This window comes from Chlorocebus sabaeus, chromosome 22 (assembly GCF_047675955.1).
Source record: "Chlorocebus sabaeus isolate Y175 chromosome 22, mChlSab1.0.hap1, whole genome shotgun sequence".
In the NCBI taxonomy this organism is placed as follows: Eukaryota; Metazoa; Chordata; class Mammalia; order Primates; family Cercopithecidae; genus Chlorocebus; species Chlorocebus sabaeus.
Genome location: NC_132925.1, coordinates 6,123,895 through 6,133,175, shown reverse-complemented (window position 1 = coordinate 6,133,175; position 9,281 = coordinate 6,123,895).

The window sequence follows — 9,281 nt, the reverse complement described above, 5'->3', positions numbered from 1 at the left end:
CTCCTGAAGAGACCTAAAAGAGGAGAAAACACCAGAAACAATGACAAAAACTCTAAGAAGCCACTATGCTGGCTTTATAAAAATAATCTTATTTTACTCAAATATTTTAGAGTTATATTTGTAACATTACCATTCCATGTATGTAGATTTCTTCCTGGAACTTCTATTTACCGAGGGCCTAGCAGGCAGAACACTGAGATGGACGGGCAGTTAGAGACAGTACGGTGACTCACTTAGGCCGATGCTTGGTACCCACATTTTAGCTAACTTCAGTTAACACCCTCCTCTCCCAACCTAATTCCAGTTTGAATTCAAGACTTAACTTACATTTTACCTTTTCCTTGAAAGCATGTCTCAGCTTCTCTACTCCCCTATAATATTCTTTACAAAACGGTAGCATGCCACTTAAGACAGTTTCATCATCAACTGTTCCTGGACTAGTATCCCAGAAAATAAAAGCTCCTGGAGAACACAGTAAGTTATGCGTCTTTTAATTCTTGGTCCCAAGCACAGTGCCTGGCACACAGCTCAAGTTTATGAACAGACAAATTAATGAATGAGTTAGGAAGCTTCAGTAACTAATAAGATTAACACGGTATACATATATATAACAGAAACAGACATTCATGGACATTGCTACTTTCTTTTAGTAACATTTCATCTTTTCACAATTTTATTTGAAAAGGTTGTCCTAGGGCAGAAACTTTAGCATTTATCAACTTCATGATAACTGTAAAATCAATAACCAATATTTTCAGAGCACTCATAAAAATGAGGTTAATAAAAAAGAAAAAAAAATAAGGATGGCCAGTTGGAAAAGAGAAACTGAAAGAAAATGAGTTCTATTCTACCTCAGTTAATGGTAATATATGTCTCCAGTGAATTCCCTTCCCTCTAAGCCAAGGCTCTCCCTTTGTCATTGTGATTACTAAACGCATGATAGTCTGCTGGTTAACTGATGATTCTGACACAGCACACACACAAGCACTGTCAATCCTTCACTCCTAAAGCCTTTCCCAGTGTACACAGTGAACACTGAGGTTTCTTCTATTTCCTATTCGTATTCAATGTTAGAAGGATTTACTCCTGTTGGGCATCGCCGACATGTTTCTAGACTGTCCCCAAGTCTCCATTAGAAATACTACTAACTATGAGAAACATTAAGCTTGAGATTCTATAGTTTTATAATTCTTAATTGCAATGAATTTCCCCAAAATTAATCTAATAGGTCATTCCTAAAGAATTCCTTATGCACCTATGTAAAGACAACTCTGAGTGTTTGAAAAGAAAGTAGAAAACATGCTTTGTTACCTCAAGGAGTTTATATTCTTATTTTATAGTGTTTCTGTGAGTTGTAAAATTGCAAATTGACTGCTTTTCTGAGATCAATCCAGATTTACTCTCAATTAACATTATATCCTAGATGAGAACTAATGAAATGTAGATTTTATTTTCATGGAGTAGCCACTTATTCTTCCCTTTGTTTTACTCTCCTGTCTAATGATTCTCAACCTACCTTGCGATTTATGTGACAATGCTCGCTGTTTGACCTCAGCATCTGCTTTCCAAATGCTTCACCACGTGCCCTGATTCTGTGCAAGACAGTGAAAAATTCTTTCTGAGATGTAAGGGATGATCGGCAATTTAAAAATATATATTTTCCTGTGTTCTCACTTTCTTCTGAGAAGTCTTTCATTCTACTTCTGAGTGAGTTGATTGATTTCGAACTAGTTTAAACTCAAGGTCTAGAGCAACAAGCTGAGAAAAAATGATAGAGAGGTATTTTTAAAGTGCATTGGTTTTATCTTCTGATTCATTCAATAGAAAAGCTCTTTTATGGATAAAAGTTCCTTTTTGTAAGCTGTAGTACTCTCAGTTACTACTGGAGTGAAGCATTACAAAAAAAGAAGAAACTGGTGAAATGCTGACAGTTTAATACATATTGAATGTAAAAGATGCAGTGAATGTTGAACAGGAATGATTTGGGCTTTATTTGTGGCATTATTTCTTTCTCTTTCTATGTGTGTATGTGCATGCATGTGTGTTTCCTAATTAGTTCAATAAGTGAAGCAGTAAGTTTTACCTGTGAGTAGTGAGTATATAACAGATAAATATAGACAAGTTTAGAAAGAAAATCAGACCTTCAATAAAGTTAACAAAAAGGGGAAGTTTTCTCTCCATTCCTGCAATTAGAATACCTCTGCACTACTCTTAAGTAAAATTATGAGCTGGTAAAATGTTAAGAAACTCCTCAAAAGATCTCCTTTACCTCTCTGATGTCTTGAAATCTCATAAAAATCTTTCCACCTTTCCTTTAAGGCTTTATTTCTCACATAAATAAAGATATCCCCTGAGAGGGATAGAACATTAAGTTATAAGGCATTTCCCATTCAATATTCATGTTTCTGAGGAGGTCAACTCATAGAATGCTTGGAGAACCTTTCATACAGTAATGGGGACTCTAGTGGAAAAACAAAGATGTTCAATCCGTCAAATATTCTCGATGTAGAAGCACATTACATTTGTCAAAGAGCATGTGATGAGAAATTACAGTAGTCTTTGGGCTCTTTGTATACTGTAGATGGTATACGAACGTGATGGAGAATATGCTTTTTCCCAAAGTATATTTTTCTGCAATAAAGAACTAATTCTTTGAGACCCATTTACTCCTTATCTTATTTAGTACTGCCCACGACAATTAAAAAGCCTCGATTTATGTACTTGAAACATTTTCTATGTACAGGCATACCTCAAGGATATTGTGGTTCTGGCTCCAGACCACCGCAATAAAGTAAATGTTGCAATAAAGGAAATTACACAATTTTTTGACTTCCTGTACATATAAAAGTTATGTTCACACTATAGTCTGTAAGTGTATAATAACATTATGTCTAAAAAAATGTGCATGCCTTAATTTAAAAATACATTATTGCTAAAAAATGTCAATGATCATCGGAGGCTTCAGCGAGTTGTAATCTTTTTGCTCGTGAAGAGTCTCACCCTCATGTTGATGGCTGCTGAATAATCAGGGTGGTGGTTGCTGAAGGCTGGGCTGGCTGTGGTAATTTTTTAAAAACTAAGGCAACAATAAAGTTTTCTGAATTGATTAACTCTTCCTTTCATGAAGGATTCTCTGTTGCATGATATGCTGTTGATAGCATTTTACCCACTTAGTAGAACATCTTTCGAAATTGGAGTCAGTCCTCTCAAATCCTGCCACTGCCTAATGAAGTAAGTTTATGTTATATTCTAAATCTGTTGTTGCCCTTTCAATAATGTTTATAGCATCTTCACCAGGAGAATATTCCATCTGAAGAAGCTCCTTTCTTTGCTCATCAATTAGTTTTATAATGAGATGACAGTAATCCAGTCATTTAGCACGTTTTTTTTCCGAAGTACATTTTTTAGCAATAAAGAGCTAACTCATTGAGACCTACTTTGAGGCTTACTTCTAATCCTAGTTATCTTGCTATTTCCACCCCATCTGCAGTTACTTCCCCCACTAAAGTCTTGAGCCCCTCAAAGCCATGCATGAAGGTTGGAATCAACTTCTTCCAAACTCTTCTTCCAAAAGGCTGATGTGGATATTTTGACCTCCTCCCATGAATTACAAATGCTCTTAATAGCACCTAGAATAGTGAATACTTTCCAGAGGTTTTCAATTTACTTTGTCCAGATCCATCTGAGGAATCATTATGTATGGCAGAAATGGCCTTACAAAATATATTTCTTCAATAAGAGTTGAAACTCTAAATTACATCTTGATCCATGGGCTGCAGAAAGAATATTGTGTTAGTAAACACGAAAACAACATTAATTTCCTTGTACATCTCCATCAGAGCTCTTGAGTGTCCGGGTGCATTATCAATGAAGAGTAATATTTTAAAGAATCTTTCCTTTTCTGAGCAGTAGGTCTCAAGAGTAGGCTTAAAAGATTCAGGAAACCATGCTGCAAACAGATGTGCTGTCATCCAGGCTTTGTTTTTCCATTTATAGAGCACAGGCAGAGTGCATTTAGCATAATTCTTAAGGGATCCAGGATTTTCCAAACAGGAAATGAGAACTGGCTTCAACTTAAAATCAAAAGTTACATTAACTAGAGTCAGCCCGTCCTTTGAAGATTTGGAGCCAGGCACTGACTTCTCTCTAGCTATGAAAGTCCTAGTTGGCATCTTCTTCCAATAGATGGCTCTTTCCTCTGCATTGAAAATTTGTGGTTAACCTAGCCACCTTCATCAATATTGTAGCCAGATCTTCCACATAACTTGCTGAAGCTTCTCCATCAGCCTTTCACCTTGCACTTTTATGTTACGGAGACAGGTTATTTCCTTAAACCCCATGAACCAGCTTCTGCTAGCTTCAAACTTTTCTGCAGCTTCCTCACCTATTTCAGCCTTCACAAAATTAAAGAGATTTAGGGCTTTGCTTGCATTAAGCTTTGCCTTAAGAGAATGTTGTGGCTGGCTTGATCTTCTATCTTCCAGACCACTAAAACTTTCCCATATTAACAATAAAGCTGTTTTTCTTATCATTTGTGTGTTCACTGGAGTAACACTTTTCACTTCCTTCAAGAACTTTTCCTTTGCATTCACCATGTGTATAACTGTTTGACACAAGGAGCTCAGCTTTTGGTCCGTCTCAGTTTTGGGCATGCCTTCCTCACTAAGCTTAATCATTTCTACCTTTTTATTTAAAGTGAGAGATGTGTGACACTTTCTTTCACTTGAACACTTTTCAGGGGCTATTGTAAGACTGTTAATTATTCTAATTTCAAAACTGTTGTGTCTCAGAGAATATGGAGGCCTGAGAAGAGGATGGGAGATGGGGGAACAACCAGTCAGTGGAGCAGTCAGAACACATAAAGCAATTATTGATTAAGTCCACCATCTTCCACAGGTATGGTTCATGATGCCCTAAAATTATTTTAAAAGTCACGTCAAAGATCACTAACCACAGATCATCATAACAGATATCATAATAAGGAAAAGTTTGAAGCATTACCAACCTGTGACACACGGACAAAAAAGTGACCACATACTATTGGGAAAATTGTGCCAGTAGACTTTCTTGATTCAGGATCACCGCAAACCTTCAATTTCTAAAAAATGCAGTATCTGTGAAGTGCAATCAAATGAACCACAATAAAATGATGTAGGCCTGTATCAATATTTTTCTATTCTTTATGATCACACATACAGATATCAGATCTCATGGAATTCAAGTGCTTGCAGCGAAATGACTATCACTGTTACTTAGGTCACATTGTCCCTGAACATGGACATAAAAGCTTAATTTACACTTTTTTCATTAGTGACCCCCTGTGCTTGAGAGGGCTTCCTATCAAAGATGTTGCTTTACAGAGCATCCACCACCATCACCACTATCCTCTTCCCCTGATTTTGAAATTCTTACCTCTGAATCAAAGCCCATCGGAGGCCTTTTAAGACAATAATTCTTGTAGAATATAGAAGAAATAGTGTTGACTTCCTTAAATTCAACAAAGACATTTTCTTTTCGTACTATTTTTATGTTAGAATTACCAAGGCGTTTTTTTTTTGTTTTTTTTTTTTGTTTTTTTTTTTGGACAGAGTCTCACTCTTCTCACCCAGGCTGGAGTGCAGTGGCACAGTCTCAGCTCACTGTAACCTCCGCCTCCCATGTTCAAATGATTCTCCTGCCTCAGCCACCTGAGTAGCTGGGATTACAGGCATCCACCACCATGCCCAGCTAATTTTTGTATTTTTAGTAGAAATGGGGTTTCATCATGTTGGCCAGGCTGGTCTCGAATTCCTGACCTCAGGTGATCTGCCTGCCTCAGCCTCCCAAAGTGCTGGGATTACAGGCATGAGCCACCATGCCCTACCCAGGCTCTTTTTAAGAAATATTACCTATTGAAAGTCCTAATACTATGCACTCTTTCTGTATAAACTAGACCTTCTCTCCAATCAATCTCTATTCCTTTACCCTGTTTTACTTTTTCTGTGTAGTATTTATTACCACTTGAAATTATATCACACGGCTGGGTGTGGTGGCTTACACCTGTAATCCCAGCACTTTGGAAGTATGAGGCAGGCAGATTGCTTGAGTTCAGGAGTTCGAGAGCAGCCTGGCCAACATGGTGAAATTCATCTATACTAAAAATACAAAAATTAGTTGGGCGTGTTGGCCATGCCCATAATCCCAACTACTGGGAAAGCTGCGGCACGAGAATCATTTGAACCCAGGAGGCAGAACTTACAGCAAGCCAAGATCATGCCATTGTACTCCAGCCTGGACAAGAGTGAGATTCTGTCTCAAAAAAAAAAGAAAGTGTATCTCACATTTATTTTTGTGTTGTCCATGTTCCTGCACTAGAATATAAGCTCCATGAGGGGTGGAGACCTTGTTTCATTTACTGATTTTTCCTCAGCACCTAGAACCATTCCTAACCTAGGCCATCGTAAACACTCAATAAATATGTGTTAAATGATAAGCTCAAGCGATTTAGTAATTAGTCTCAGTTTCAGATACTACCTAGTTCTTCATCACATCATACAGCGAGCCTGTGTTACAAATGGGACCATATCATAGGCCACAGGCCTATTGGGACTGAATGAAGGTTTAGAAGCAATGATTGAGGCCTGCTGTCATTAAAGACAACGGAGTATGTATTTAGATTTTTCTTGGTAATCACTAAGCTCCTTTGCATTTTAGAGTTACAATTATTTTATCGATAATAAATAATCCATTGGTCTTAATTTAGGCTAGCTTGTAGCTAATGACTTAAAGGTGAAAATGTTCATTGCCTATTATCAAGTACCTTAGTATATTTACATCTTTATGCGTTGACATCTGAAAAACTGGGGTATCATTATAAAGGATATTTCATAGGCTGCAGGGTTTTGAAATGAGCACCATTAAAAATATAAAACCACAGAGAGGGTTTATCATTTACAGTAAAACAGTGTGAGCATATGTATTACTCATGAATCTGTGACTGCAGGGATGTGCCAACCACAATTGTGGCAGCAATGACTGAAATGCTTTACAGTGTTCTTAGAACACCTCCCAGCCCTGTTCTCTGCAACGGTCCATAGTGTACAACAAGAAAACAGGGACCACAACAGCCAGAGGGAAGGGGATGTTTTCAAGAAAAATGAGACATTTTATGCATGGAAGGTGTTATCTGCATAATTAGGTAGAAAGTAGCAAATGTTTTAAACAGTTCATTTTGATCATTATTGTCAATTTTGTTTTGTTTTGTTTATTCAGAGAAAAGACACAAACTAGAGATTTAAAGCAAAAGATGTTTTTGTTTAAAACTGACTCTAAATCTTAGAAATGTGCTTGGAAAATTGTTTCTAAAAACATGAAAGCGCAAAGGGACTACCATAACATGTACACTAATCCTAGTCAACTAAATATACTTACTGAGCTGGACGGGCATTAGAAGCCTCTTCTACATTTCCATGTCACTTACTTCCTGCCAAAACCAGGTACCATGGGATGAGGAAAAGGGAAGTGCTAAACACAATGGTTTAAAAAAGGAACACGGTTCTAAATTAGAGGTTGCCTCTAATGGTCTTCTTAAAATATATGATGAGTTGGTAATTTCTAAGACATGAAAACTTTTCTATACTATTATAATAACAAAACTTTTAGTGTGGCTAATACAAATGAACAGGAATATGTCAGTTCTATTATTTGTAATTCAATGAAGCAGCAGCACCTAACAGATAGAAAGCACTGTAGTGGGCGTTGAATAGCTGAATTCTAACAACATATGACTTCTTTTAATCATTTCACATGTTCGTGTTTTAACATCTCTTTTTTAAAGGTAGAGAAGATAAACCTGTTCTAAGAATAATCTGGGAATACACTGAAATGACAAAGGTTGCAGCTCTGATATTTTAAGTATTATTGATCTTGATTACATAGCCACAGCCAGTATAATTTAACCTGGATATGTCATGCAAGAGACTAATAAAACATCTAATAATTAAAGAAATCAATCTTTGATTCTTCAACTCCATCAAATATAAAAGATACAACTATAATGTAAACTCTCTTCATAGGTAGCCTAAGTTTAAGTGTATTCTATATGTTATATAATGATAGAGAAACGAACATATTGCTTCCTTCATTCTTTTACTATCCTTTCTACTTTCTTGCCAAAGTGGAAAGTCTGGTGTTAATTTATAGCATGAATCAGAAGTGTTAGAGAAGAAAGAAAACTAACTTTTGGTGAGGGCCAGTCACTGCTGGTGTATGATTTATTTAAGTTAAATTACTTGATCTTCATAGTAATCTTATGAGTCAAGAGATTTTACTGTTGAGAAAATAAAGGTCACACTCTGTTTTTGCCCAGTGTCATACAGCTGGTAAGCATCAGGACCAGCATTTTAAACCCTTATTTGAACCCTTATTTTTCTGTCTCCAAAGCTTCGACTCTTTCTATCACCTTCAACCTTTTTCTAAGGATTTCATAAACTCATTCACATTTTCCCAGCAAGGTTATTCCTGGAAAAAGGAACAATCTTTTTCTCTTCTCATGTCGCTCTTCTGCTTCCACGATTTTCAGGTGGTTAATTTGTTAGTTTCTAATAAAGGAATTTATGCTGAGTTGTTTATAAAATGACAGCTTAGTTAAATACTACTGCCAGGGTCTTCACATTTTAAAGAGAAACTCTGGAGAGTATTTCATTCATTCATACTTCAAACAGACACTGGGTACTTGCTACTTGCAAACATTAGCTATAGGAAGTTGAAAACTGAATACAACACATACATACTCTCTCTGCCCTCAAAGAGACTACAGTCTATCTCAGTGGAAGAAATGGTGATTCTAAGTAAATGAAATACTACCGTAGCACAGTGCAAAGTTCTCAAATGTAGACTCCAGACCAGCAGCATCAGCATTATCTAGGAATTTATTAAAATGCAAATTTCTGGCCCTACTTTATAGGTATTGAATCAAGAACTTTGGGACTGGGACCCAGTAACCTGTATTTTAACAAGCTTTGAGTAATTCTGATGCAAACCAGAGTTTGAGAACCGTTGATGTGGTGTGGAAGGTATAGGTGCCGGATTCAGATTCATTGGCTTCAACTCTTGCTCTACCAATCTTCTGATTGTAGGGCTATAGGCAAGTTACTTGAATTCCATGTGTCTGTTTTCTTTTCTGTAAATTGAGGATGATGATAATGATAGTGCCTACCTGATAGGATCATAATAAGGATTATATTAGTTAATAGACGCTAATCACTAGAATAGTGCCTGACATATTGTAAACACTCAATAAA